Below are 27,915 nucleotides of genomic sequence, written 5' to 3'. Positions count from 1 at the left end.
TTTGCAGTGGATCAGCGGATCCAAAGAAAATTGAAAAACAAAGCGCTCCAACCCCGTGCTGCACATGGCCAAAGGCTGTGCATGGTTTGGGTGAATGCAACACGGTTGGCTGCAGGGACTGAAGACCAGGTCCTGCGGCCAACCCCCACCGCACATGGCCGAGCGCGACTCTGGTTATAATAATGAGCGTGCTTAAAAAAAATAGAAATTAACTGAAATAACCAAAGGTTACGTGGACGTTATGGTTAGGTTCTGAAGTTACTCGCAAAAAAAACATAGCAATTCAGCAGGTATAGTTAGCGTTAACTCAAGTAACTATAACTTGCGCTATAAGGTAACTATAACTCCCTAAGGTAACTATAACACACGCCCTCACCATGCACAACTAATTACTCCACATTTTACATCATTTATGACACCTTCTTAAGCATCATTGATATTATCACTGCAATATTTGCAATAAAACTTTTGATGAGGAAACTATGCATGGCAAGGGCGCGAGTTATAGTTACCTTACGGCGTGAGTATATTTATATATAAATTTAAATAGTAGGTTAGCAGGCTTCCAATAGATAAGGGATGAAGTTCACGTCAGAGAAACAAATATTGGCTTGGATATCATCTCAACATACTCAAACTCAGATGTTATTTAACTCAGTTCCCTTGTCACATTTCAATCTAACCTGACTTCCCTGGGTGAGAGATACGTGAACAAAATACAAGAATTTAGAAATATGTTCAGAGACAATGTATCTTATTGACAGTTATTTCCTATCATTAAATAAAACAATCTTTTGTACAGCACAATAAAGTGTGTGCCAGTGAAAACCACCACAATGTATGGGTTTAATTCTTACAATGATAGCCTACACTTCCAGCTTCAGTGCGGGACACAACTCCCTCTGATGAATCTATTACTGACGGACCTGCCCTGGTTAACAATCACATGGTAGCATATGGGACATTCAGTTACATACACCGACCCCATCTCAACTCCATATGTACAGGTTGGCACAAACAATGCCCAAAGGAGACTTGTTGGCACAAAGGCACTTTTTTTTATCATAGACCTCTGGTGTGAGCATTATGTAGTCCAGTGAGTTTATATTGCATTCTAGTTGATGGTGCAGTTTTATGAAGCAGTACCAGTAACTTTATTTTTTGCCAGGATCACAGACAGTGAAATAAAGCCTAACTTTTTCTACATGATTAGGACTAGTCAGGGTTTGCTAAATAATTTAGCATCTGCTCCATCCTTTTTAAAAAAAATGTTTCTATCTAAAATATAAACAAAAGTTATTAGATTGATTCACAGAGCATTTAATGCCACACCTGGCACTTATAGAAAAGTCACTTTTCAACTGTTGCTTGCTGTACATATATATTAAAACAAGCATTTTCAATGCAATGGGTCTCGCGTTTGCTCGAGTTAGAGCTATCAGCGTGGTAAATTCCCAACTAGACTTTTCTTGCCACACAAACTGAAAATAAAAAGTAGAGCAGCTGACATAAATGAGTCAATTCAAAGCGCCGCAGTTGCCATGAGCACGAGTGTGAAGGAGAGACACAAAAGGAAAAAGAAGTTTGTTCGCAGTCAAACGTATCAGCAAACGTGCAATTATCCATGTAACAGGGCCGATGGCCTAGGCGGGACAAACGTAAAGCATTTACCAAATAGAACAAAGGATTTTTGAAAGGCAAACCCATGAACAAGTGATAGTGATGGGCGTACAGTGGACGTGGTTAAAAGCCCAGATACACACCAACATCTCAGAAAAGCAGCGCTTGCGTGCTGCTATGTTCAACCTAAAAAGGGATGGCTTTGCCCACATCTAAAAATCGACACTTTGATGAACTGATGGAAGGGCATTTGTTTGCAACAGAAATAAAAATTTAAAAAAAACAAATATCTTTATGAAATCTAAACATAGTGGAGAAATATTCCTTTTTTGTCATGAACATGTTTTGTATCATTGGTTACATAAAGTCTTTCTTTCGTCACAGATACTGTTCCTAAAGCAGCAGCCATCTGAGGTGCGCATTTAGATCGAACAAGAATTCCAAACATGCTGCATCTCTTTTTTATATCTAATGTCTTAAAACCTAAGTAGCATCTAGCAAACATATACATATTCGATATGAAAAGTCCAGTTTGTCTCTGCAGTGCTGATTCTTGTTAGGGAGAGTTGCTTCTAGAGGCCTTCTAGTGTGAACACTCTGTAACCTTGAAATTGAAGACATTTTCGCGAATGTGCTGCATAAATTAATCAAACCTTTCACTCCGATAGTAATGATATTGTGGTTTTAGACAGTGTTGCGTGTCCTAACTGCTGTAAAAACAAGTGTATATTTACCAGATTTAATGGTACTCCAATTGCCTATCTATGGAAGGATGAAAAGCTGAGTCAGCCTTGAAGGGGTTCAAACTTGTGAGCTGCCAATCACCTAATTTTCAGTGGTGAACAGTCAGACCAATGTCCCATTATGCTGCATGTAAGGAATGTGTACATGTAGTCTTGCCTTCTGCAGAGCCCAAACTGTTTTCATTTAGATGTTCTTTTCTTCTCTGCAAGGCAAACGATTCATGACCTGCTGTTTCTGCATGTCCCTTTAATACAAAGTTACTAATGGGCAATGTGGAACATTTTGAATAGGATAAACTGAATGTGTATAGTTTTCGTTCTTTAAAAATCATAAATATGTGTAATAGCATTGCCATCACCACATAATTGGCCTATAGTCAATACAATATGCAACATAATTAGACATTTCCTGCTGAAAAATTTACTTTTTTGCTGAATAATTTAAATGTTATTGTATTTAACATTCGTGACAATGCTGCATGTGATAGCATTGGCAAGTTTAATACTGCATATCAGTACTTAATTTGAGCCGTGCTTTCTGGCCAATCAATCAATCAATCAATTAAAGATTTGTAGAGCGCGGCTTATCACCCGTATGGTCTCAAGGCACTGTTTGTGAGCGTGCTGCTCTGTCGAGGTGCCAGGGCTTGAGGTCCTTCCTGAACTGCTCCAGTGGTGCGTCTGCCTGAGCCTGAGTGGTAGTGTGTTTTATGTCCGGGCTGCTAGGTAGGAGAAGGATCTTCCTCCTGCTGTACTTTTCCAGAACTTGGGGACGGCTGCAAGCGAGAGCTGGGAAGTGTCTGCTGGGTACGTAGAAGGCGAGGCGGTGGTTGAGGTATGCCGGTCCTATGTTATGCAGTGCCTCGTAGGTGTGGATCAGGAGTTTGTATGTGATGCACTTGTTGAGTTGAAGCCTTTGTAGGTCTCTGAGGTGGGAGGAGAAGTGGCTGTGTCGGGGGATGTGCAGGATGAGTCTGGCTGCTGCGTTCTGGACTCTTTGTAGTCTTGATTGAAGTTTCTGAGTGATGCCTGCATAAAGTGCATTGCCATCGTCCAGTTTACTAGTGACAAGAGCGTGGGTGAAGGTCTTCCTCGTGTCGGGGGTAATCCACTTGAAAATCTTTTGCAGGAGTCGGAGGGTGAGGAAGCATGATGAAGAGACGGCATTGTCCTGGGCACCCGCATATATTGTCAACACTGGCACTTACGACAGCTCACCACATGGTGGAGTTGTTTTTCTAATATTGTAATGACCACACCAGTTCTTATATATAATAATTCAATATACATTAAAATCACTAAAACCTATAACTTTAGCTTGGGGGCAGGTGCTTGTCATGTTTAATGTATAGTAAAAGCCTGAATTGCAACACATGCAGGAGTATGATGGTTAGTACTTGTTCTAATACTATCATTGGCAGAGGCAGCGGGTGGTGGAAGCTGGGATGGCCTCCTGACAAGTACCCAGGCACTTGTTTTTAACAGATTAAGCACTGCTGCATGGAGTAATAACACATGGATTATGACCACAAAACATATAATATAAGGATGCAGTAAAATCAAGTTCTACTTCCAGAGTTTTGCAATTACTTCCAAGCAGGAAGCCAGGGAAAATATTTAATGACATGTAAATTGTATTTCTGTGCATCAATCTATCCAGTATGGAATGAGAAAGATGACTCTGTCTCACAAAGCATCATTACTCTTACACTGATCCACAGCACAGGGCCTTAAGTGCTCCTATGCACTGCTGTAACATTGGTCACACAGATAATACCAGCCTTAAGAATTCACAAGCCAACGGTTCTCATCACATCCAAAACTGCCTTTAGTAAATAGCACCTAAATTGGCAGCAGGTGGCTTTTGTAAACACTTTAATCCAATAGAGAGAGACAAGAGACTAATGTTGCAGAAGAAGAACAAATCATCCAGGGGAAAAAATGTGAACAATGTTAGCTGAACAATGGAAAAAGCAAAGAAGAAGAATAAGACTGAACAAATACAAGAACAAAGATCGCCCCTAAAATGGGGTTAGAATGTGGGGTGGGTGCTTGTGAATTCACATCTGTGTCACTCCCACCCACAAGACACTGTTCTATTACTTTATTGGCAAAAGCCACATAAGGAGATGCCACTGGCTTAAAAAAGCAATTGGTTTTCTGATTGAAATGCCTATCCAATGTCTATGGACTGTAACAAGTTTTCTGATTCGCCCGCCCCACTCCTATGGACGCTGATTGGTCTTCAGGTACAAGCAGTTTTCTGACTGGCTGGTCTTTATTGAACTCTGATTGGCTAAAAACTGAAATGGAGGCCTGCCCGCAAACTGCTGTTGGCTCTAGCGAAAGAATATGGGTAATGATTCAATACTCCACATGAGGCCTCCTTGTTCTAGTTATCTTTATGTATACGCTCTTCACAGTAAGAGGTACCACCGTATACCCCAATAGACAAGACTTAGTATGCAGCGATGTGCTTCCTATAACCCTACAATCTTGGATACCCTGCTTTTACTGGTCAGGCAGCACCTGATGCAAAACAACACAGGTTCAACCTCGATTTCCCTTGACGTCTTCTCTCCTTTTGAACGTCCGCCCACCCTCAGTTTCCCCTTCCATAACCTACTTGCATGCAGTAGAGTAACAGGTTCAAATGCTCCTTCCCCTGCAGGCTTCTCCACTGAACCAGAAAGGAAAGCGTTTATTTAAGGATTGGGTGGACCCGCCTCCCCCCTTGTCTAGTCCCACTTGTTCCTATTGGCCAGTATTCATTTTGGGCTGGAGACGTAATAAATGCTTTTTCCTTATTGGTTCATTGAAACGTAGGCCTTTGCCTGCCCACTCCTCCCACACCTTCACTCCTCTGCTGTACCAGCTCCTCCCCATCTGTCTGCAAACCCATTGTTCCCATGGCAGCTGCAAGCCATCCCGGCACTCCAAGCTTGGTTTCCTCCCGCTGCCCGACCGAGTCCAGATGGGGCCCGGGATTACTCCATTCTGAGTCCCCATGCCTGCCTCAGACTTCCCGACTTCTCCATCCACAGGCGTCTGTGGAAGCATCCTGACCCCCTACTCCTGCAGCAGCTGCAATGTCGCCGAGCCCCAACACTGCCTTCAGTCAACATCAGGAAAGCATCACACACTACTTCACAGCGAAGCATCTTCAGGGCTCGATGACTGCTGTGTCTCGCCCTCTTGCTGCCTCTCTTCGGATGAGTCATTACAACATGATCATTCAATCATAGCCGCCATTGAACAGACCAAGCTCACATTTAAAGGCCTCACGTTCTAGGGCATTTAGACGTGTGCACTTATGTCTACATTAGCAGTAAATCTGCGAGTTTCCAGGAATCTTTAAAGAGTTCCCTGAGTTTTACAACTCAGATCTCCAAGGGGATTTGGATCCTCAAGGAGTGTATGCACTTTTGGGCTTGTTTTTCTGTAGGGGAAATAGTGTTCTGCTTGAAGGAAGCCCCTTCCTGATATACTCACCAACTGCAGATATGTTACCTCCCTTTTCTCACACCTAGTAAGCATTGCCTTCTTCCTTTGAGAGGAGTATCCACAGTGGCATATCTGAGGTAGGAGGTTTGGTGAATACAGACTAGTCTATGACCTTGTGGTGTTCACCAGACCAATCGAGGCATCATTCCCACAAACACACCACTGAGAGTAAATTTGGTACAAACAGAATTTCCACCCAGGGGCAGGTTTTCCATGTGATTAACACTCATACCTGAGGCTAAAATCCAAGCATTTCTGATTCTGTGAGAGGGAAACTGGATGTTGGCCAGGTTGTTGGCTTTATTTGAAAATCATTAAAAAAACCTGCCTCCAAATAGGTTTGTGAATCAGGCCCAACATTTTTAATCCAACTTATTTGATTCAGTCGCAGATGTTATTGTTTAACTGCATCCACGTGGGCCTTGTGTGTTCAGGAGTGTGTCCAGCAGTAAAGGGCAAACACAAAAGCTGGCGAAGGCAGAGCACGAACAGCATAAGATGCAGGGGCAGTAGGGTATTCAAAGTTCCCAATTTGTGGACAGGCCTCATAAAATCTATGAAATATACGGGAGGGTCTTGGAGTTCAGAGAGAGCTGGCTCTGTGCAAGCATTTGCACAAGTGTGTAGTCACAATTACCTCGTCTGTAAGGAAAGGCTGTGCGAGGTATGCATGTGCATAGAGACTGCTCGTGAGTTACTGGTACAACGTGGTTTCAGAGTGCTCAAGAGAGTACGCTATGCGAGGTACACTTTAAAGATAGATGCTCGTGAGTCACCGGTACAACATGGTTTCAAGGTACTCGATAAGATACGCTAAGCGAGATACTCACTTTAAAGATAGAGGCTCGTGAGTTACCGGTACAACATGATTTCAGAGTACTCAAGAGAGTACGCTAAGCGAGGTACACTTTAAAGATAGATGCTCGTGAGTCACCGGTACAACATGGTTTCAGAGTACTCAAGAGAGTACGCTAAGCGAGGTACACACTTTAAAGATAGATGCTCGTGAGTTACCAGTACAACATGGTTTCAGAGTGCTAAAGAGAGTACGCTAAGCGAGGTTCACACTTTAAAGATAGATGCTCGTGAGTTACTGGTACAACATGGTTTCAGAGTACTCAAGAGAGTACGCTAAGCGAGGTACAGTTTAAAGATAGATGTCCGTGAGTCACCGGTACAACATGGTTTCAGAGTTCTCAAGAGAGTACGCTAAGCGAGGTACACACTTTAGAGATAGATGCTCGTGAGTTACCAGTACAACATGGTTTCAGAGTGCTAAAGAGAGTACGCTAAGCGAGGTTCACACTTTAAAGATTGATGCTCGTAAGTTACTGGTACAACAGGGTTTCAGAGTGCTCAAGAGAGTACTCGCGATGCTCGTGAGTCACCAGTACAACATGGTTTCAGAGTACTCAAGAGAGTACGCTATGCGAGGTACACTTTAAAGATAGATGCTCGTGAGTCACCGGTACAACATGGTTTCAAGGTACTCGATAAGATACGCTAAGCGAGATACACACTTTAAAGATAGAGGCTCGTGAGTTACCGGTACAACATGATTTCAGAGTACTCAAGAGAGTACGCTAAGCGAGGTACACTTTAAAGATAGATGCTCGTGAGTCACCGGTACAACATGGTTTCAGAGTACTCAAGAGAGTACGCTAAGCGAGGTACACACTTTAAAGATAGATGCTCGTGAGTTACCGGTACAACATGGTTTCAGAGTACTCAAGAGAGTACACTAAGCGAGGTACAGTTTAAAGATAGATGTCCGTGAGTCACCGGTACAACATGGTTTCAGAGTTCTCAAGAGAGTACGCTAAGCGAGGTACACACTTTAGAGATAGATGCTCGTGAGTTACCAGTACAACATGGTTTCAGAGTGCTAAAGAGAGTACGCTAAGCGAGGTTCACACTTTAAAGATTGATGCTCGTGAGTTACTGGTACAACAGGGTTTCAGAGTGCTCAAGAGAGTACTCGCGATGCTTGTGAGTTACCGGTACAACATGGTTTCAGAGTACTCAAGAGAGTACGCTAAGCGAGGTACACACTTTAAAGATAGATGCTCGTGAGTTACCGGTACAACATGGTTTCAGAGTACTCAAGAGAGTACGCTAAGCGAGGTACACACTTTAAAGATAGATGCTCGTGAGCCACCGGTACAACATGGTTTCAGAGTACTCAAGAGAGTACGCTAAGCGAGGTACACTTTAAAGATAGATGCTCGTGAGTCACCGGTACAACATGGTTTCAGAGTTCTCAAGGGAGTACGCTAAGCGAGGTACACACTTTAGAGATAGATGCTCGTGAGTTACCAGTACAACATGGTTTCAGAGTGCTAAAGAGAGTACGCTAAGCGAGGTTCACACTTTAAAGATTGATGCTTGTGAGTTACTGGTACAACAGGGTTTCAGAGTGCTCAAGAGAGTACGCTAAGCGAGGTACACACTTTGAAGCTAGATGTTCGTGAGTTACCGGTACAACATGGTTTCAGAGTGCTCAAGAGAGTACGCTAAGCGAGGTTCACACTTTAAAGATAGATGCTCGTGAGTTACCGGTACAACATGGTTTCAGAGTGCTCAAGAGAGTACGCTAAGCGAGGTACACTTTAAAGATAGATGCTCGTGAATTACCGGTACAACATGGTTTCAGAGTGCTCACAAGATTACTCTTTCAGAATGCTCAAGAGAGTACGCTAAGCGAGGTACACTTTAAAGATAGATGCTCGTGAGTTACTGGTACAACATGGTTTCAGAGTACTCAAGAGAGTACGCTAAGCGAGGTACACACTTTAAAGATAGATGTTCGTGAGTTACCGGTACAACATGGTTTCAGAGTGCTCACAAGATTACTCTTTCAGAGTGCTCAAGAGAGTACGCTAAGCGAGGTACACACTTTAAAGATAGATGCTCATGAGTTACCGGTACAACATGGTTTCAGAGTACTCAAAAGAGAACTAATCGAGGTACACACTTTAAAGATAGATGTTCGTGAGTTACCGGTACAACATGGTTTCAGAGTACTCAAGAGAGTACACTAAGCGAGGTACACACTTTAAAGATAGATGTTCGTGAGTTACCGGTACAACATAGTTTCAGAGTACTCAAGAGAGTACGCTAAGCGAGATATACACTTTAAAGATAGATGCTCGTGAGTTACCAGTACAACATGGTTTCAGAGTACTCAAGAGAGTACGCTAAGCGAGATATACACTTTAAAGATAGATACTCGTGAGTTACCAGTACAACATGGTTTCAGAGTACTCAAGAGAGTACGCTAAGCGAGGTACACTTTAAAGATAGATGCTCGTGAGTTACCGGTACAACAGGGTTTCAAGAGTACTCAAGAGAAGTAGATTATTGAGTAATGGCACACATGTAGTATTTGATTCTCAACAAACTAGTAGTGTATATCTAACCATAAGGTAAAACATTATTTATAGTAACATCACAATATGATAAGCATTCCTCAAGAGAAGTAGCTAACCGAGGTACACACTTTCAAAATAGTTGCTTGGGAGTTACCGGCACAACACATTTTATTAGTGTTTATTAGAAAAAAATAAATGAATGCACTCAAATACAAAATGTTTGTGAAACAGTTCCCACCAATTAATACTCTTAAGAACAGCCCTATACAAGTTCATATTTATTTATTTAGAGTGTGTTTCTGTAGCGCTTCCTCACTGAGTGGTATTAGAGCGCTGTAAAACGTGTTTAAAACGTGCATCGTACATAGTTTAACCTGCATACAAAAAAACCTCAACTAAACAGCAGGATTAACATGTGACGGGAGGTGGAGGGGATGGAGGAAACTTTACAAGTAGCAGGACGTGGGTTTCAGAAGTTCACAGAAAAAGAGAAAACTCTGCAAAAGATGAGTAGCGCAATTAACAGGAACTAAACAAGGCTACGTTCCCCTAGTGAAACCTGCGCACGCCCCTAAGAGTAGGAGCCTAAGATTCTGTGCTGCTGTGCTGGGAGCTGTGGCCGAGATGCCACCAGCCCTGAAGGTCCCACTGCTCTGATTGCCTGGTCCAGCCACACCGCTCCTGAGTCCTGAGAAGACATTCAGAGCTGCTCCTTGATCAGAGGATGGCCAGAAATCCACACCCAGGGCTTTAGCAGCTTGGAGTTGACTCTGCTCTCAGATCTTCGTGAAGGAGTACACTCAGGCAGTTAAATAAAGATAGACGGGTCACAGTCCAACTTGACCCTTTCACCGGTATAAAGTACATTTTAAAGAAACAAACCAATGGAAATGTACCTTTATGTCTATCAGCTTCCCCAGCCATGAATTTGAACTTGATATGATGCTCTAAAAATCCATAACAGAATGAGCTGAACCAACCCTCTTATAAGTTGTGGACTATAAGTGGTCTCCGCTACACAACCCGGCAAGATTTTTTTCAAATATCTGAGGAGACCTTACATATTTGGGCTCTATATAATTGTTTACATGCTTCTGGTGGGTTTATACAACAGAGTCTATCTTCAGATAGAGCTGGTGCTGCTGAGAAACAGGACGATTAAAAGCATCTTCTGGTCCAACCCAACAGAGCAAACGCGGGTATTGAAATGACATCTCTGAAGATCATGTATGAGCAGGAAATCTTGTGAGTGGAGGTTCAGCGGGAACTTTTTGTACTTCTTCCCTGCAGATCATGACTTCGGGAGCCAGGTCAATGTTGCGAGAACGGCACCAGGGACCGGTGGTTTAGGCTCTGGTCAGCCCAGGGGCTTCTGGATAACCTTATATGTACTGCAGCGGAGGTCTCAGTGGGTTCTGGTGCCAAAAATGAGGTAGCGAGATGACGCGGTCACCTTCTAGTGCGCTGCGGATGAGGTGGGCAGCTGCGTGTAAGATGACCTTTAGTAGATGGGGCACTCAGTTTTTGTTAGGTACAACCTCATGACACTGTCTGACATTCCCAGTTGGATTATGGACAGGGAGGTCCTAAAGTCCCAAAGTCATCAAAGGAAGATGCCCATCAGTGGTGCTGGGTTTGATCAATTGCTCTCCCGGCTTGAATACCAAATTTCCCAGCATAGTCATGTATTTTTTAAATAGCAGGAGAAAAAAAGCTGTATATATTAACAAGCATTGGCAAAGCCAGTGAATTTTGCCTTTTCCAACTATTAGCATTCCTAATGTTTTTTGCCAATAGTCTACAAAATCGGCAAATAAAAGTATTACTGATACTTCTGTATCATTCTCTAGGTGTGCGCCTGAGTGACAATGTATGCATGGAAATTACAGTGGGCTATTTTTTTTATACCTACCAATGTTCAATATGGATACCACTTCCATGGTAAAAATTTAACTTTAGTTGCACAAAAGTACTTTTAGTACTGTGGGCCAGAGCAACCACACAGGGCAACTCTCAGGCCCTCCAAAAAATAAAAATAAGAAAAAGTGGCCTGTGTGGGGTTTGGGCAGCAATGAGGGAGGGGTGGAGGAGTGGGTGGAGGAAACCACGGGGGAGTGGGCAGGTGTGGAGGGACAAAGTAGGAGCTTGAGGCTGTGCTCATGGGGGTCTTTACAAAATTAATAAAAGCCAGAACAGAGTGCAGAAAGCATTGGATGAGCCCAGAGAGAGAGTGGGGGGGCAGCACAGATGGAGGGGAAGGGGAGCAGTGTTTGCACGTAAAGCAGCACACGTGGGAGACAGCTGGAAAACATGTGCACTCTCATGGAATGCTGAAAGAAAAAGAAAAAGAATTTCTCTGAATGGGAGATTTGAATTCACACAGGCCATGCAATCAAAACTGATGGCAACATGGATGTGCTCGAGGGGAAAGCCAAACTAAAGAAGATGAAGGAAAGACATAAAATAAGTATCAAACAGATGAGAATGACAAGAAAGAGAGCTGAAAGGAAGGGAAAGGATGTGGCTTAAGGGCCAGAACTGCCAAGTTTGGAACTAGGGAACTGGTTTTGAGTCTCGGGTCGGCTCGACATCCTATGATTCTGGGCAAATCACTCAATAGCCCCATGCCTATAAAAAATGAATGTGTCTTTGAGTAATGTAACTGGTGCTCAAGGAAAGCACTCCAATACCTTCGGGTTGAGTTTGCGCTATATAAATCTAAAAAATAAAAATAAAAGCCAACCAATGGCTGGGTTTTAAGCCCACTGTAACTTTATAGTACTTTTTGATATGTTCCACCAGAGGCTTGTGCGTACAGGCAGATAAAAGCTTTCTGTTATTGAGGCTGAGAAAAGGTTACCACTGAAAAGGGCTGCATGGGGTTCATTCATGGATGGAAAGGTTCAGATTGACGTCATTAGCAACAGATGCTGTAGTGAACAGAATCCATTGACTTCAACGTTCACAATAATCAGGGGCGTGGCTTGGTAAGATTGGTGGGTGCGGGCTTCAGATTTTCTGACCATCACGCTGGCATACAATAATAAAATACATTATATGAAAAGCAGGGCGCATGAGAGAGCCTTAAGGGGCAGTGGAAAGGGAGCAGAATGCATATCGGGCGGGGTACGTAGTGAGAGAAAACACAATATTTTGCAAAATAACCAACATTTTTGAAGACTTTCAAAGGAGAGTGGAGAGTGTGTGTGCGTTTTTGGCTGTGTTTAAGTAAAAATTCCTTGTGAAATCCGACAGACATCTCCCCATACCTAAATGAAAGCACCTGTGCCCAACTATGTTCCAGAAAATGCATTTATTAGGGGAGTGATAGCCCCTGACAATACTCTGCAGGATTTCCAGGACTGGAGGAGAGTCCAGGCAGCTGAAATCTGTGGAACCATTATCATGTCATGGAAATGCAGGTGTCCTCACACAGTAGAGCCATTCTTACAGAATATCCATTCAGACACGATGCTTGATCTCACCGACCAGACATGGGGCGCTAATAATGTCTGTGCAGCTCACAGGTGCTCTGGTAACACTCCAAAGCTGTTTAAGAAAACATGAAATTATATCTAGAATCCACATGTAAACCTAAGAGGGGGCACCTACTAAAATCAATTCCTCAGATTAGGGCAAGTCTGCGATAAACTCTTACTAGCTCAACAAGAAAAGAGTTTACAACGAGTGCCTGGGTAGTCTAAGGAGTGCTTCATTGGAGCCCTGGTTGCTGGTTGGGGGCACTGACTCATTTTTGAGGGTCGACACTTATTGTTTTGCATCTGGCATTTACTGCAAGCAAAAGAGACTAATGGGAAATACGAAGGAAGAGAAAGACTGAAAAAGGTCACAAAGGGAGAAAGCAGAAAGTTGCAAGGGTGAGCTAAAGGGGCAGGGAGTGGCTGTAAACGGATTAAAGAGGCCCCAGATGGCTTCAGGTTTATGCTCCCTCAGTATTCTATGCTCGCGCACATTTTAATGCAGCAGCCGCGAGTTTCACGCTAGAGCTTTGGGCACGTTTATATTTACAAATTAACCTTTAAGCGACATTATCTTACCAATTTTAGACTAGTTTGAACTGTCTTGAATGTGAACTTTGCTTTATTAGGAGAGCAGGTAAAGTCACGTAAGGTACAGGATCAACCGATTAAATGCTTAATGGTGCTGCATACGGTGCATTATATACAAATCCCCCGCCGTCGCAGGATTTTAGAGAGGGTCGTCTAAGGAGAGAGGGGGGCCAGCTCTTCTTAGGGTGACCACCCGTCCGTAAATTTCACGGACTGCGCATAATTTCGCCCTGCTGTCCGTTGTCCGTGATGGAAGGCTTAACGGACGTCCGTAATTTTAGCAAGGACGGCAGGGCGAAATTATGGGCAGATTAGTTTCCCCAGCTGGAATGGAAGGCAGGGAGTCTCCTGCGCTCAGAGGGAGGGAGAGGCAGACATATAAGAAACAGGCCTTCTTGCCAGGGTGTCTCTTTTCCTAAAGAAATGCAAATGTGCACAACTGGTAAATCTGCAAATGTAAAGGGGCTTGAAAACCTGCATTGACTTTAACCAAAGGAGTCACTTCAAGCTTTCTGATGGCAAAGATATTTTCTTTTAGAGAGGTACTGAAATGGTGTTCCGAGGTGATCTGTGGAGTGTGTGGTTTTAATGGAGTGTTATAAAAAAAATTAGTACTAGGTATTATTCAAATCTGTATTTGAGAAGCACTTTTTTTATTTAACCAAAATGTATTTGTGCATTTTGTAGCAGCCTATATATGATGTAATTGTATTTATATAGCTCTCACTACCCCTGACTAGGCATCGAATGCATGTTTAAAATAAGGACTTACACATTCACTGTTCTTTCAGGGGCCTCTGTACCTCATAGTACTAACAAACATTGGCAAAGCCAATAGGTCTAGTCTACTCAAGAGTTATTGGCTTTCCCAATGTGTTTTAGCCAGGTTATACACCAGAGTGGCTGCTGTTCATGGCTAAATGTTAGTGGCATAGTGGTGTGGAGTGGAGTAGAGCAGCATAGGAGCGGTGGCAGAGAGCCCAGTGGTGCAGGGTACAGTGCAGTTTTTTAGAGTGCATTGGCGTATAGTGCAGTGGTTTAGAGAGCAGTGGCATGGAGTGGCGTGGGACAGAGTAGAGTGGCATAGAGTGCAGTGGAGTGGAGTAGAGTGGCATGCAATAGAGTGGCAGAGAGTGCAGTAGTGTAGAGTTGTGCAGTGGCATAGAGTGCAGAGTAGACTTGTGTGGCAGAAAGTGCAGTGGAGTAGTGTAGAGTGGTGCAGTGCAGAGTAGAGTATAGTGCTGTAGAGTGCAGTCGCATAGAGTGGAGTGATGCCGAATAGAGTGGCATAGAGTGCAGTGGCGTAGAATGCAGTAATACATAGTAGATTGGTGTACAGTACAGCAGCAGAGAGTGCAATGTTGCAGAGTAGAGTGTCAGTGCAGTGATGAAGAGTGGAGCAGAGTGGCGCAGAGAGCAGTGGCGTAGAGTACAGTGGTGCGGAGTAGAGGGCAGTGGCGTACAGTGCAGTTGTTTAGAGTGCATTGGTGCAGAGTGCAGTGGCATAGAGTGGCATGGGGTAGAGTAGCATAGAGTGCAGTGGAGTAGAATAGCATACAATAGAGTGGCAGAGAGTGCAGCAATGCAGAGTGGTGCAGTGTCATAGAGTGCAGAGTAGACTTGTGAGATAAATGTAGAGTCACAGACATACACTCTAGTGCTGTGAGACTACAGACAAGTTGTGGGTACCTCACATCTTGACATTAGGTGTGAGACTGTCACCCACTCCATCTGCCCTGCATTTTTCATTTTTTTTTTAGGTTGAAAGTCAATGGGCGGTTAAGGTAAGCCATATGGTTTCGTTCAATTTGTTTAAACTAGCATAAGGTTAATTACTTTAATGTTTCCCAAACTGTTAGCCAGGGGTTTTAAAATGTTCAGAAACATAATCAAAAATGTGCTGTTACTTTCTCTTCAAGAAAGATTGGGTAGACTTGGGTAGGGGTGATGGCCTTGCCGCAGTACTGAAGGGCATTAATTTAGTACCGAACAAGGATGTAATGTGACAGCTTAATGTAGCATACCAGGAGGCAATCACAAAAAGACCACAGTGAATAAATAATGCTATATTAAAAAAGAGTAAATAAATGCACTGACAGCATAGTGAGGCATGGCCTCTGGCGTGTGTCTGTAAAACTGACGTTTGTTCTTGAATTTTTGTCCTGAATTTTGACCCTTTGTCCTGAATTTTTGTCCTGAATTTTGACCCTTTGTCCTGATTTTTTTACAGTCCTGTCCAGAATTCGCATCAATGCCAGGTGGTCACCCTAACTCTTCTGCGTTCCTTTGCACAGGTGTTACTCTGTGTAAACATTGCATGTAATTCTCTCTCCTTGGTGCCTCGCTGTGTATGTTTTCTAGGTTGGTAAACGCTGTCAATCAAGTATTTCTATACCGCTCGGTCGATGTGAAAGTGAAGTCCTACTTCTATGTCTGTTAAGTGTCCTGGTTTTGGGGTTTCAGGCCCGGGGGAGGGATGCTGAGACGTGTCCTGGCTCCTCGGATGCCCCAGTGACATCACTTCCGGTGTGCCTCTTGCAGCCCTGTGAGACAGGCCCATTGTAGGCTCTGGTCGGGGTCTCAGTGCAGCCTGTTCACAAAGACGTGTTGTGTTAGCGGCCCACGGGGACCACACATGCCGATGTATCAAGACACTCAGCGTGAAATCAAGCCGGCAGACTGAATACCAACAAAAACTCAGGCATTATCATCACAATGATGCGCACAGGCTCAAAGGAGCCTTCCCTGCAGGACACACCACCAGCCGTGCACAGTTCACAACTTATGGCAGAGACCCCGGAAGGAACCGCACCGAGGTGACGTTAGTGCAGTGTAACACACGAGCGGGCAAAGAGATGGACCTTTAAACGCAGGGGGGAGGCGCAGTACCGGGGAACATCCAGCCACGTTATCACAGCATAAGAGAGCGCCACCCTTCTCGCCTCCCGAAAATAAAACAGGGAATTAGCCGCATCATCCCAGAGCGCGACACGCACCTTTTAGTGCTGGCTTGACGCTGCTTCCTTCTGCGCACTTTATGCATCTCCAGACAAAGAGGTTTAAAAAGCGTTTGCAACGCAACTGTTCTCACGTGTGCTCGCGTTAGCGCTATTAGAGTTTTAAACTCCTAACCGGACTTTTCTTGCCACATAAATTAATAATTAAATGCCTCAATGCCTGTGAGTGAGTGCAGGGGGGGAGTACTGAGTGAGTGGTGTGTATGAAATGCAGGATGAGGGGTGTCTTTGAGGACACAAAGCGAGTGATGTGCCTGATGACAGGAAGAGTGGTGTGCCAATGTGAGTGGAGGGTGAGTAGTTTGACTATGTCAGTGGAGAGTCAGGTTGGGTGAGTGGTTTGCCTATGTGAGTGAAGGGGGAGTGGTTTGCCTATGTGAGTGGAGGGGGAGTGGTTTGCCTATGTGAGTGGAGGGGGAGTGGTTTGCCTATGTGAGTGGAGGGGGAGTGGTTTGCCTATGTGAGTGGAGGGTGAGTGGTTTGCCTATGTGAGTGGGGGTGAGTTGTGTATCTGTGAGTGGAGGGTGAGTGGTGCACCAGCGTGAGTCCAAGGGGAGCAGTCTCCCTGTGTGAGTCCGCTGTAAGCAGCGTGCCTATGTGAGTGGCGAGGTATTTGTAAGTGTGCAGTAAATTACGCCTGTAATAATGTAGGGTGAGTGTTGTGCTTTGTGGGTGCCAGAGTGAGGCACATTCCTATATAGGGTGCAAGGTGTTTTTGTGTATGCATTAGTTTGGTTTTTTTTTGTTGCAGTTTTTATACAGAGCAAACTTGACCCAGAGGTATTGACGTGGCTTACAGGAGCACCAGTTACATTACACAGAGACACATTCATTGTTACAGGCACGGGGAGATTCAATTATTTTCCCAGAATCACAGGATGTTGAGCCAAGTTGAGACTCGAACCTGGCTCCCCGGTTCCACAGGTGGCAGAGCTCTGGAGGTTGCATCATACGTTCTCCCTTTAGGTTAGTGGTGTATCTTTGTGAGTGGTGTGTCTGTGTGAGTTGTGTGTTTGTCAGAGTGCAGGGTGAGCATTGTGTTTTGTGAGGTCAGGGTGAGTGGTGTATCTGTGTGAGAGCAGGGTGATTGCTGTGTCTGTAAGTGCAGAGTGAGTGGCAATGCTTTATCAGGGGTGGCTCCTCCATTAAGGCAGAGGAGCATCGCCCTCCGTCAGCAGCGGCAGAACTTTTTCAGGAAAATATTAATAAACTGTGTTTATTATTGTTTTCTTGAAAGGGAGTGGGCCATTGGGGTGATAAGCAGTTGAGGGGAGTGCACTGAGAGCTGTGCGTACGTCCACACACGGTTATCAACGTCCCTGTGTGTGTGCAGGATGCGTAGTGTGCCTGTGAGAATGCAGGGTGAGCAGTGTGCTTCCGTAAGAGCAGAGTGAGAGGTGTTTAAGTGCATGGTGCTATGATAAGGAAAATGCCAAAGCGAGTGCAGGGTATTTCTGTATGCAAGCATAGCAAGTGTTGTACCTGTTGGGTGGAGGGTAAGCAGGGTGCCCGTGTACAAGCAAGAGAAAAGGTGTGCATAAGTGTGAGCAGGGTGAGTGGTACAGGTGTGCTTTTTTAAATGCAGAGGTGGTTGTGCCTGCATGAGTGTACACTGAGGTGTACCTGTGTGAATGGATGACATGTTGTGCTGCTATGTGACACTTATCATTGCAAGGTGAGCTGTGCACCTCTGTGGGTGCAGGGTACGAGGTGTACCTGTATGTGAATGCACTCGACTGGCCAACAGGGAAATGCAGCAGTGCCAGAAGGGCTACTTTGACAGGTCTACGTGGGGTTGGTTTTTAGACCATGAGCCTATTTTATGGCCTGCTGGGCCATTTCTCACTGTTGGGTTCACTAATATTACCACAAACACTGCCTGCAGCAAGCAGAAATCCATACAGTCTCTCACACTTTGCAAAACACCTACACAGCGTGTCCTTACAAGTTCAAAACGGTCCCAGATTTGGAAATGTGGGCCACTATTTAAGCCATCTGATTCGCTAGTGAGGGCCACTTTTATTACGGTGCCTGTGCCCACTTTGTGTCCCAGTCTGACCCTGCATCGATCCAGGGGGAGCAGTGCGCCTGCTCTCATGCAGTACATTAAAGCCAGGCCTAATTGGCATTGCCAACGCTTGTTTCAGTTTTCACCTGGCAGACAAGACAAGACAAGCCTGATGTCTCTGCCAAAAACTGAAGAAAGGATTCAGGTATGCCAGCTGAGTTTTGCCTAGCGGTGTAAAATGATACCCCCTGCACCCCAAGGTGCAGAGGGAAGGTCCCTGGAGGTACAAAGGGCACCCTCATGGAAAGTGGTAGGTGGTGGGCTTCTCAGGTTGAGCTAGACCACAGTATTGCCTGCTCTGCACTCTGATACCACAGTGTTATTTTGTTTTTGTCCTGGGACTGTGCAGTAGTCAAATTACCCCACTGTGTGCTATTTGCGCTTTAAATTCGGCAGATAGGACATCCCACCAGGGCTGCCAAGCCCTAAAGACAATGTCTGGCTGTGGGAGATGAGTTGTGCCTGTTCCATGACATCACCGTGTCACTGTTTGGCTGTGCCGTGACCATACAGTGGCTAGTGCTGTGAGTCCCTAGCCAGCCTTCTGGGGTTTGTTTTGAGGGAAGACAATGTGTGGCTGTGGGAGATGAGTTATGCCTGTTCCGTGACATCACCGTGTCACCGTTTGGCTGTGCCGTGACCATACAGTGGCTAGTGCTCTGAGTCCCTAGCCAGCCTTCTGGTGTTTGTTTTGAGGGAAGACAATGTCTGGCTGTGGGAGATGAGTTGTGCCTGTTCCGTGACATCACCGTGTCACCGTTTGGCTGTGCCGTGACCATACAGTGGCTAGTGCTCTGAGTCCCTAGCCAGCCTTCTGGGGTTTGTTTTGAGGGAAGACAATGTGTGGCTGTGGGAGATGAGTTGTGCCTGTTCCGTGACATCACCGTGTCACCGTTTGGCTGTGCCGTGACCATACAGTGGCTAGTGCTCCCGAGCCAGCCTTCTGGGGTTTGTTTTGAGGGAAGACAATGTCTGGCTGTGGGAGATGAGTTGTGCCTGTTCCGTGACATCACTGTGTTAAAGTTTGGCTGTGCCGTGACCATACAGTGGCTAGTGCTCCCGAGCCATCCTTCTGGTGTTTGTTTTGAGGGAAGACAATGTCTGGCTGTGGGAGATGAGTTGTGCCTGTTCCGTGACATCACTGTGTCACCGTTTGGCTGTGCCGTGACCATACAGTGGCTAGTGCTCCCGAGCCAGCCTTCTGGGGTTTGTTTTGAGGGAAGACAATGTCTGGCTGTGGGAGATGAGTTGTGCCTGTCCCGTGACATCACTGTGTCACCGTTTGGCTGTGCCGTGACCATACAGTGGCTAGTGCTCTGAGTCCCTAGCCAGCCTTCTGGGGTTTATTTTGAGGAAAGACAATGTCTGGCTGTGGGAGATGAGTTGTGCCTGTTCCGTGACATCACCGTGTTAAAGTTTGGCTATGCCGTGACCATACAGTGGCTAGTGCTCCCGAGCCAGCCTTCTGGTGTTTGTTTTGAGGGGGGAGGTCGCCTCCTTGGATCTCATTGCACTCGGGGGAGGAGAAGAGCGAGGGGGCCGTCCAACCAGCACCCGGGGACAGGCTGCTGCGGCCGGAGGAGGGCTCCTTTATCCGGCAGCATGTGAGCCCACCACAAAGGGGTCACTTCAAACGAGGCTCTTCGGGAGCGGCGCGCACCGGTGCGAGTGAGAACTTTCAGAGAACTTTGGCGCACGGGAGGCTGCGCACTTTTCAGCCGGGTTCCAGGCTGCGGAGATACAAAGCGAACTGGCCACGAGTGGAGGGCGTGCGCGGAGAGCGCAGGATTCCTTTTCTTCAATGTTTCTGTTATCTGAAACTTTCCGACAGCTGAGCCCCGGTGACAGGCACCAGACGGAGGCATAGGGTTTCAGCGGGCAGCGCCTCTCGGCCACTCTCCCTGGTGACATGGAGGCACCCCGAAAGTAGAGAGCGCGTGGAACAACGCAAGGCAGGTAAGACTCACCTCTGAAATGTGCGTGCCCCTCGTGCACAGGCGTGAAAATGGGGCACGAGCCCTTTAAAAAGAAGTGCTTGGCACTTCGCTTGTTTCTGATTGAGTTTCCTTGGCGCTACACTTCGAAGTTAATACGCAAGAGCAGAGGAACTGTTAAAAAGCTCAAAATAGAACCGGCGTGTTGTGTTTTTAATATTTTTCTCATAAAATATTACAAAACGGAGAACCCCGCTTACAAAGAAGAGGCGCTTTTATAGCGTCAGAGGGTCAGGGGCTTGCAGGGCACCAAACGTGCTGGATAAACACAGAGGTGCAGATCCTTGGGAGCAGAAGTGCAGATCCCTATGGTGCAGACGTGCTAATCCTGAGGCTGCAGAAGTGTAGATCCTAGGATGCAAAGTTGTAGATACTTTGGCGCACAAGTGCAGGTCCTAAGATGCAGATCCATAAGTGCAGATCCCTATGGCGCAGAAATGCAGATCCCTATGGCGCAGAAATGCAGATCCCTATGGCGCAGAAGTGCAGATCTCTATGGTGCAGACGTGCTAATCCTGAGGCTGCAGAAGTGTAGATCCTAGGATGCAGAGTTGTAGATACTTTGGTGCAGAAGTGCAGGTCCTAAGATGCAGATCCATAAGTGCAGATCCTTATGGCACAGAAGTGCAGACTCTTTTGGCACAGAAGTGCAGACTCTTTTGGCACAGAAGTGCAGATCCTTTTGGTACAGAAGTGCAGATCCTTACTTCGCAGACATGTAGATCCTTATGGCGCAGACGTGTAGATCCTGAGGCTGCAGAAGTGCGGATCCTAGGATGCAGAGGTTCAGATCCATAAGTGCAGGTCCTTATGAAGCTGAACTGCAGATCCTTGTGGCACAGAAGTGCAGCTCCTTATACTGCAGAAGTGCAGATCCTAGCATGCAGAGTTGCAGATACTTGTGGCACAGAAGTGCAGCTCCTTGGACTGCAGAAGTGCAGATCCTAGCATGCAGAGTTGCAGATCTAATGGCACAGAAGTGCAGATCCTAGCATGCAGAGTTGCAGATACTTGTGGCACAGAAGTGCAGCTCCTTGAAAAGCAGAAGTGCAGATCCTAGCATGCAGAGTTGCAGACTCTAATGGCACAGAAGTGCCGATCCTTAGACTGCAGAAGTGCAGATCCTAGCATGCAGAGTTGCAGACTCTAATGGCACAGAAGTGCCGATCCTTAGACTGCAGAAGTGCAGATCCTAGCATGCAGAGTTGCAGACTCTAATGGCACAGAAGTGCAGCTCCTTGGACTGCAGAAGTGCAGATCCTAGCATGCAGAGTTGCAGACTCTAATGACACAGAAGTGCCGATCCTTAGACTGCAGAAGTGCAGATCCTAGCATGCAGAGTTGCAGACTCTAATGGCACAGAAGTGCCGATCCTTAGACTGCAGAAGTGCAGATCCTAGCATGTAGAGTTGCAGACTCTAATGGCACAGAAGTGCAGCTCCTTAGACTGCAGAAGTGCAGATCTTAGCATGCAGAGTTGCGGACCCTTATGGCACAGAAGTGCAGCTCCTTAGACTGCAGAAGTACAGATCCCAGCATGTAGAGTTGCAGATCTTTGTGGTACAGAAGTGCAGATCCTTAGGGTGCAAAAAGGCAGAGCCTTACGGTGCAGAAGTGCGGATTCTAATGGCGCACAAGTGCAGATTCTGAGTATGCAGAAATGCAGCTCCTCATGGCACAGAAGTGCGGATTCTAATGGCGCAGAAGTGCAGATTTTTAGTATGCAGAAATGCAGGTCCTTGTGGCACAGAACTGCGGATTCTTATGGCACAGAAGTGCAGATTCTGAGTATGCAGAAATGCAGCTCCTCATGGTACACAAGTGCGGATTCTAATGGCGCAGAAGTGTAGATTCTGAGTATGCAGAAATGCAGTTCCTTGTGGCACAGAACTGCGGATTCTTATGGTGCAGAAATGCAGATCCTAAGGCTGCAAAGTTCCATATCCTTATGACACAAGTAGAGATAGAGTACACGTTAGCATATCGTTAGGGTGCAGGAGCGCAGATCCTTAGGGTGCTGACGAGCAGATCTTTAGGGTTCAGATGAGCAGATCCTAAAGTGCAGAAGTGTAGATCCTAGGACACGGAAGTACATATTCTTAGAATACAGAGTTGCAAATCCTTAGGGCGCAGCAGTGCAGATGCTTAGGTCGCAGAAGTGTAGATTCTTAGGGCGCAGAAGTGCAGATCCTACGACACAGAAGTGTAGATTCTTAGTGTGCTGAAGTGTATATCATAGGGAGGAGAATTGCAGATCCTAGGGTGCTGAAGTGCAGATCCTTGAAGTGCAGAGGTTTTAGATCCGTGGGTGCTGAAGTGCAGATCCTTGAAGTGCAGAGGTGCAGATCCGTGGGTGCAGAAGTGCAGATCCGTGGGTGCGGACTATAGAGTACAGCACTGCAGATCATTGCCATAATATCCTTGTTAAAGGTTTATTAGGCCTGCTGTGCGTGCACGTGCGTGCATATGTGTCTCATTGGCTTGAGTGTGTTTGTGTGTACACAAGTGCGTGCATACGTGTGTGTCTGTGTACACGTGCGTGCTGTGTTATTGAGAATCGTCGCTTGTTTAGCGCCCACTCTCATTGACTGCTTTAAGTGCCGTTCCATCGGTGCCCTCTGCTTATAACTGGCTGTGGTGGGCGGGGATGAAAGGAAGGTATTTTAGGCGCTACGTTAAGCGCTGTTTCCTATTAAGACAGGGGAAGGCTGAGGGTGCACTCCCACACTCCGACCCGGAGCACTCTCGCGGAGTCCTCGCTGCTTCCCACCCAGCACCGGCCTCGCGGGTACTCTCGGTGCTTCATCGGGAGTGTTTCTAGCACCAAAAACCACTGTCGTCTACTTAGGAGGCTGTTGTTCCTGCCAACCCCGAGCACATAACCTCAAAGGGCACAGACCTGGCTAAGTGGCACCAGTACTAAGAATTCTGGGACTTGGAGTTCGACTGTCCAGATAAAAAATTCCCACAATGCATTGTTGTGGCATAAACTAGCGTTAATTATCAAAGTTAGGATTTAAAAACTGCATCCAGGTTGTAAGCCCGTGTCAGACGGATGCACAGCTTTAAGTCCTGGCCCCGGGATGGAAAGGGGGCCCTGTGCCCTGGGGTCAGTGAGTTCACTGGACTCTGGGGGCACAGAGGGCTCTTAGGGGGGGGCTGTTCTGCGCTAATGAGGGCAGATGGGGGCAGGCTTGTGGAAGACGAGTGAAAGGTAAACACTCGTGTTGGCACGTGGTAACAAGCGCGCGCTGCCGGGGGCACACCTGCATTAATCACCGCTGCCTCAAGTGGCAGGTCCGGGGTGCGCCCCCGGGGGTCTCGGGGTGCCCTGCTCAAGTGCTTTGTCCATCCATTAGCCGGATCTTTGCTTGCTCTCAAGGGTTTAATGAGGGGGGGGGGGGGGGGGCGCTCCGCACAGGACCTGTCACTGTTTGAAGTGCCGGACGCACTTTACACAAGAGCACACAGTGTGCTCTCGGCGCTCTCCGCTCCCGGGGTGCGCTAATGAGGCGTCGCCGGAGCAACGAGACGTGCCCTGGAATCCCGGGAGGGGCGGAGCTGCCCGCGCACATATAGGTGGTTTCCGGAGGGGGGGGGGATTAGTTTTCCCCACTGGAATTCTCTCCCAGCAGACTGCGCCGAAGGGCACCAGCTCCCCACATTTGACATTTCCATGCTATAGCGCTGACATGCTAACTGTCAGGAACTAGTTATTATCATATCGCCGTCTAAGTGACACGCACGATGCGTGACATTCAGCATGGCGTGAGTGACACCTTCATCTTCTGAAGTTTGAACCAAAGTGATGACGTAGCTAGCCTCAGAGTCCCCAGCATGCAAAGTACCATTGGCTAAGAAGTCAGGAGTGTCTGGAGTTATTTATGCCCCCTCTTGGCAGTTGTGATTATACACACTACATGGCATGGACAGTCACAGTCATACATGGACCCGCAGGTGTTTTGGCATGTTTTCATGTAATCGTTTTTATGTATTTACTATATCTAAAAATGCCCAATGGACTCTTCACGCGGCCCTTAAACCTACAGCTTTAGTCCCCTGGTGGGAGATTACAAATCGCTCAATGCAAGTCACTCAACTGAAAGTGCTGTTGGCTTAAAGTGCGTATGTATGTTTATTCACGACTGTGTGCACGTGTCATCACGGGCACCAGCCTTGTTTCATGTGCTTCTCATTCTGGGCAGTTGTGGCAAGTGTGCTAAAACGTGGCAAAGTGATCTGACGAGGATCACCAATTGTTGATTATGAGGCATAGCCAGGACTGATATTATCGTCTCAGAGCAAACAATTTAGCAAGTGCACCATGTCCCCGTCCTAAATCAAACTCACTCATTCGATATATTTGAAATTTAAGCGTCTGTAGTATCCCTGTATCTCGCTATCATGTTACTGTGTGATCCTTCGCACTGGAAATTCAATAATCTTTCAAGTAATGGATGAATGGTTAAATGAAACCATTCGAAGAGCGGTGGGCGATTCCCGGGCTTTGTTCTCGGGTCTCGGAGTGTGTTTCTTGCCCAAGGAAAGAACATTTCAAGAGGGATAATCTCTTAGGCTCCATTTTTACCCTACTTGGTACCAGGCAACCCCAGTGATAGGACGAGAAAGAAACCTACTTCAGCATTCGTTGCAAAATATACCCTCCCCACTAACCGCACAAGGAGTTCAACCCAGGCGCCAAAACTGAAGCATGATGCGCGCGATGCTACACTCTCGCCGGAATACACCTTTTTGGTTCAGTGAGTCAATAATAAGGCTATGATTGTTCAGCACGTTTGAGAGAATCCCGGCTTTGTCGGACAATTAATAATACATCATTACCCGGCTTAGTCACGCCAGACGCAGAGCGGGGGAAATGTTTTGTGTTTTCTTGTGGTCACATGGACATATTTCACCCGCTCCTTCATGCGTGGCAGACTCGAGTGTGCATCTGTGTTACTGTGATCAAGGATGGGCAGGGTGCGGGTCCGCGCGCTGGGTTAGGGGGCGCCATCTTCAGAGGGTCCCTAACACGAGGACCTGTGTGCCGACAGCTTCGCCCGCCCTTGGTCAGGGGTGAGGGGGGATTCTGGGGGGCGGGGTAGGGTGACCAGGCGTCGGGAGAGTCCCGGTTCTTCACCAGCTGTCCCGGCAAATGTCGGGAAACTTAGTTCATGTCCAGTTTTTTTGAGAGGGTCGCCTGAAAACTGGGCGGGGGGTTGTAGATAAGAAGGGGGGGGAAGGGGGAGTTAAGACCTTTCAGAGGGTGGTGTGAAGCTTCAGTAGGACATGCAGTTTTATTCCCTCCCTTGTATCCCTGGCTGCTGCGGCCACCTCGCGAGGGGGGGGTCGGTGCAGGGGCGTAGCTCATTCGCTATCATTGAAGAGTATGAGCTCCAGATTTCTCAACAATCACGCTGGGACATTGTGTTAAAACACATCTTATGAGAAGCACAGGGGGCTTAAGGGCAGAGGAAACAGAGGAATGCAATTGTTAGGGCTACTTAAAATGCAATATTAAAGCACTTGTACCCAACTATTTACTGCAGAACACATTTTTAGAGGGGTGTACACCCCCACCCCGCAGGTACGTCTCTGACCTCTGATTGGACCACACAGGGGGGGGGGGGGGCGCAATCAAACCCTCCAATAATAACAGGTTTTTATTGGACGACGCACACGCACAAGGAGCACGTCCTCGCCAGCAGAAGGCACCATTCCTACAAAGGGGGAGTTCGTGAGTGCGCTCTGGGACCCAGGAAACCCCATCATTCTGCCCCAGAATGGCCTCGTCCGTCAGATCGGTGATAGGGCAGAAGTAGATCCAGTTACCGGACCAACAGATCCCTCCTCACAGACTGCACATTGTGCTCAGCAGCTCCCCACGAGGCTGCTTCAAGATAGCCAGAAGTTTCCCAAAAACCGCAGACTATTTTCGGACATTGTAATAGTGACCTGTGCTTGTTTTTAGGGTCGAGCCTGCGTTGCATACGCGCGCGCATGCGTATCACAGCGAGACGCTTTAGTATTTAGAAAAGGGCTCGGAGCCCTGTCAACTTCACGTCAGTGTTTTTTATTGGTTCGTGGGCTTGCCTAATAAAATCTGCTTGCTTTCATTAGTCGAAGGCACGCATACGTCATGCCTTTTCCAGTAGCTAGTCCTCCTCGAGCGCTGTGACCAAGTACAGAAAACATGCGAGGCTCGCTGTTTTCCATCGGGCTCGTGGACTTCTTTTTCTCTAATTTACGAGCGCGATCTCGCTTGGCAGAAGTCGAGCGCTTTACATAGTTAATTTCACTTTTTCGGGTTATGTACATAAATGCACTTTTGCCCGATAGGTGAAAAGTCGGGTTAGGAGTTTACAACGCGATCAGCTCTAACATGAGCAAACGCGAGACCCATTGCATTGTAAATGCTTGTTTATTATGAAGTTAAAGGGCCATTTTAGAGCGGGGATTCTCTGTGATGGAACATAATACAGGATGTTTGGTGCTGTACATGAGCTTCCTGCCCTGGAAATGCCTTCAGTTTTACTGAGCAAGAATCATGGTGTGAGCGCCTTGCACAGTGCAGTGTCGCGATACAGATTTAGCGTGACATTAATAGAGTGGTCAGTATGTACGATTTGAAGAGGTGACTTTCGAGGTCCATTCCTTTATCAGCAATACCCGCATTTCAGACCACTGGGGTATGTTACTAGGGGATGTTTGGACCCACTTCATCCCAGTCCAGTAAATTTATTTGCAAAGTTGCGAACCTACCCGTAATCCAACAATTCAGACTCCTTAGAAGCGTTGATATAAATCTTGTTTTATTTGAGATTCTTATTGCACAGAAGACATTTTGTTTGTTTTGGAGACAATATTTTATTCACAGCTTGATTCCAGATGATGTACTTTATCTGAAACCAAGCGTGTTATTGCAGCCTACATGTGTTTCGACCCTTTCATGTCTGGACAGCCTGGGACTTTTTCAAGGCTACAAGAGATAAGTATTTCTCCAACATCATTCTCTTAAGCTGGTTAACTCAGCAAAGAGGTGCATGCCGGATCAGTGACCTTAAAGAGAGTACATCACACGTCTCATATCCACAAGAACACTTACAACATCACTCTAGAGGGAAAGGAAAAGTCTGTCTTGGGAGAACTGGAAGTCTTACTTGTGACCAAAAGAAATGGTCCTCGTAACACGTACTAGGGTGACCAGGCATCCTGGATTAGTCAGGACGGTCCAGTTTTTTCACTAGCTGTCCCGACAGATTTCAAGAAATTTAGATCGTGTCTCGGTTTTTAGAGAAGGTCGACGGAAAACGGTGAGAGGTGAATTTCTTTAATTTTACAAAGCAGATTTAGTTAGCAGGTGCTATCAGGAAGCAGTTTAATTAACAGGCATGATACTGAGCTTAAAACTTAAATTTAATTTATGTTCTTAGTGCCTCTTCTGTAATTCTAAGATGATGAGCGCTGTCATTCTCTCCACTCGGTTAAAGTAAAATTGTAGTCCTTCTTCTATTTTTGTGAAATGTCC

At 46.3% G+C, this 27,915-nt stretch overlaps 2 protein-coding genes across 3 annotated transcripts in view; one reads left to right on the top strand and one right to left on the bottom strand.

Annotated features, from left to right (window-relative positions):
- Window positions 1-27,915, bottom strand: part of RALGPS1 (Ral GEF with PH domain and SH3 binding motif 1) — a 1,336,836-nt gene that overhangs the window by 586,075 nt on the left and 722,846 nt on the right. The window lies entirely within an intron of this gene.
- The window catches only part of ANGPTL2 (angiopoietin like 2), a 111,161-nt gene continuing 103,146 nt past the window's right edge, over window positions 19,901-27,915 (top strand). Inside the window, exon 1 of the mRNA XM_069241777.1 lies at window positions 19,901-20,349. The gene's annotated coding sequence lies outside the window, so the exon portion shown is untranslated. The remainder of the gene's footprint in view (window positions 20,350-27,915) is intronic.

Source organism: Pleurodeles waltl, chromosome 6 (genome assembly GCF_031143425.1).
Source record: "Pleurodeles waltl isolate 20211129_DDA chromosome 6, aPleWal1.hap1.20221129, whole genome shotgun sequence".
Classification (NCBI taxonomy): Eukaryota; Metazoa; Chordata; class Amphibia; order Caudata; family Salamandridae; genus Pleurodeles; species Pleurodeles waltl.
Note: the sequence above shows the minus strand (reverse complement) of the source record. Positions and strands in the feature narration are given on the sequence as shown.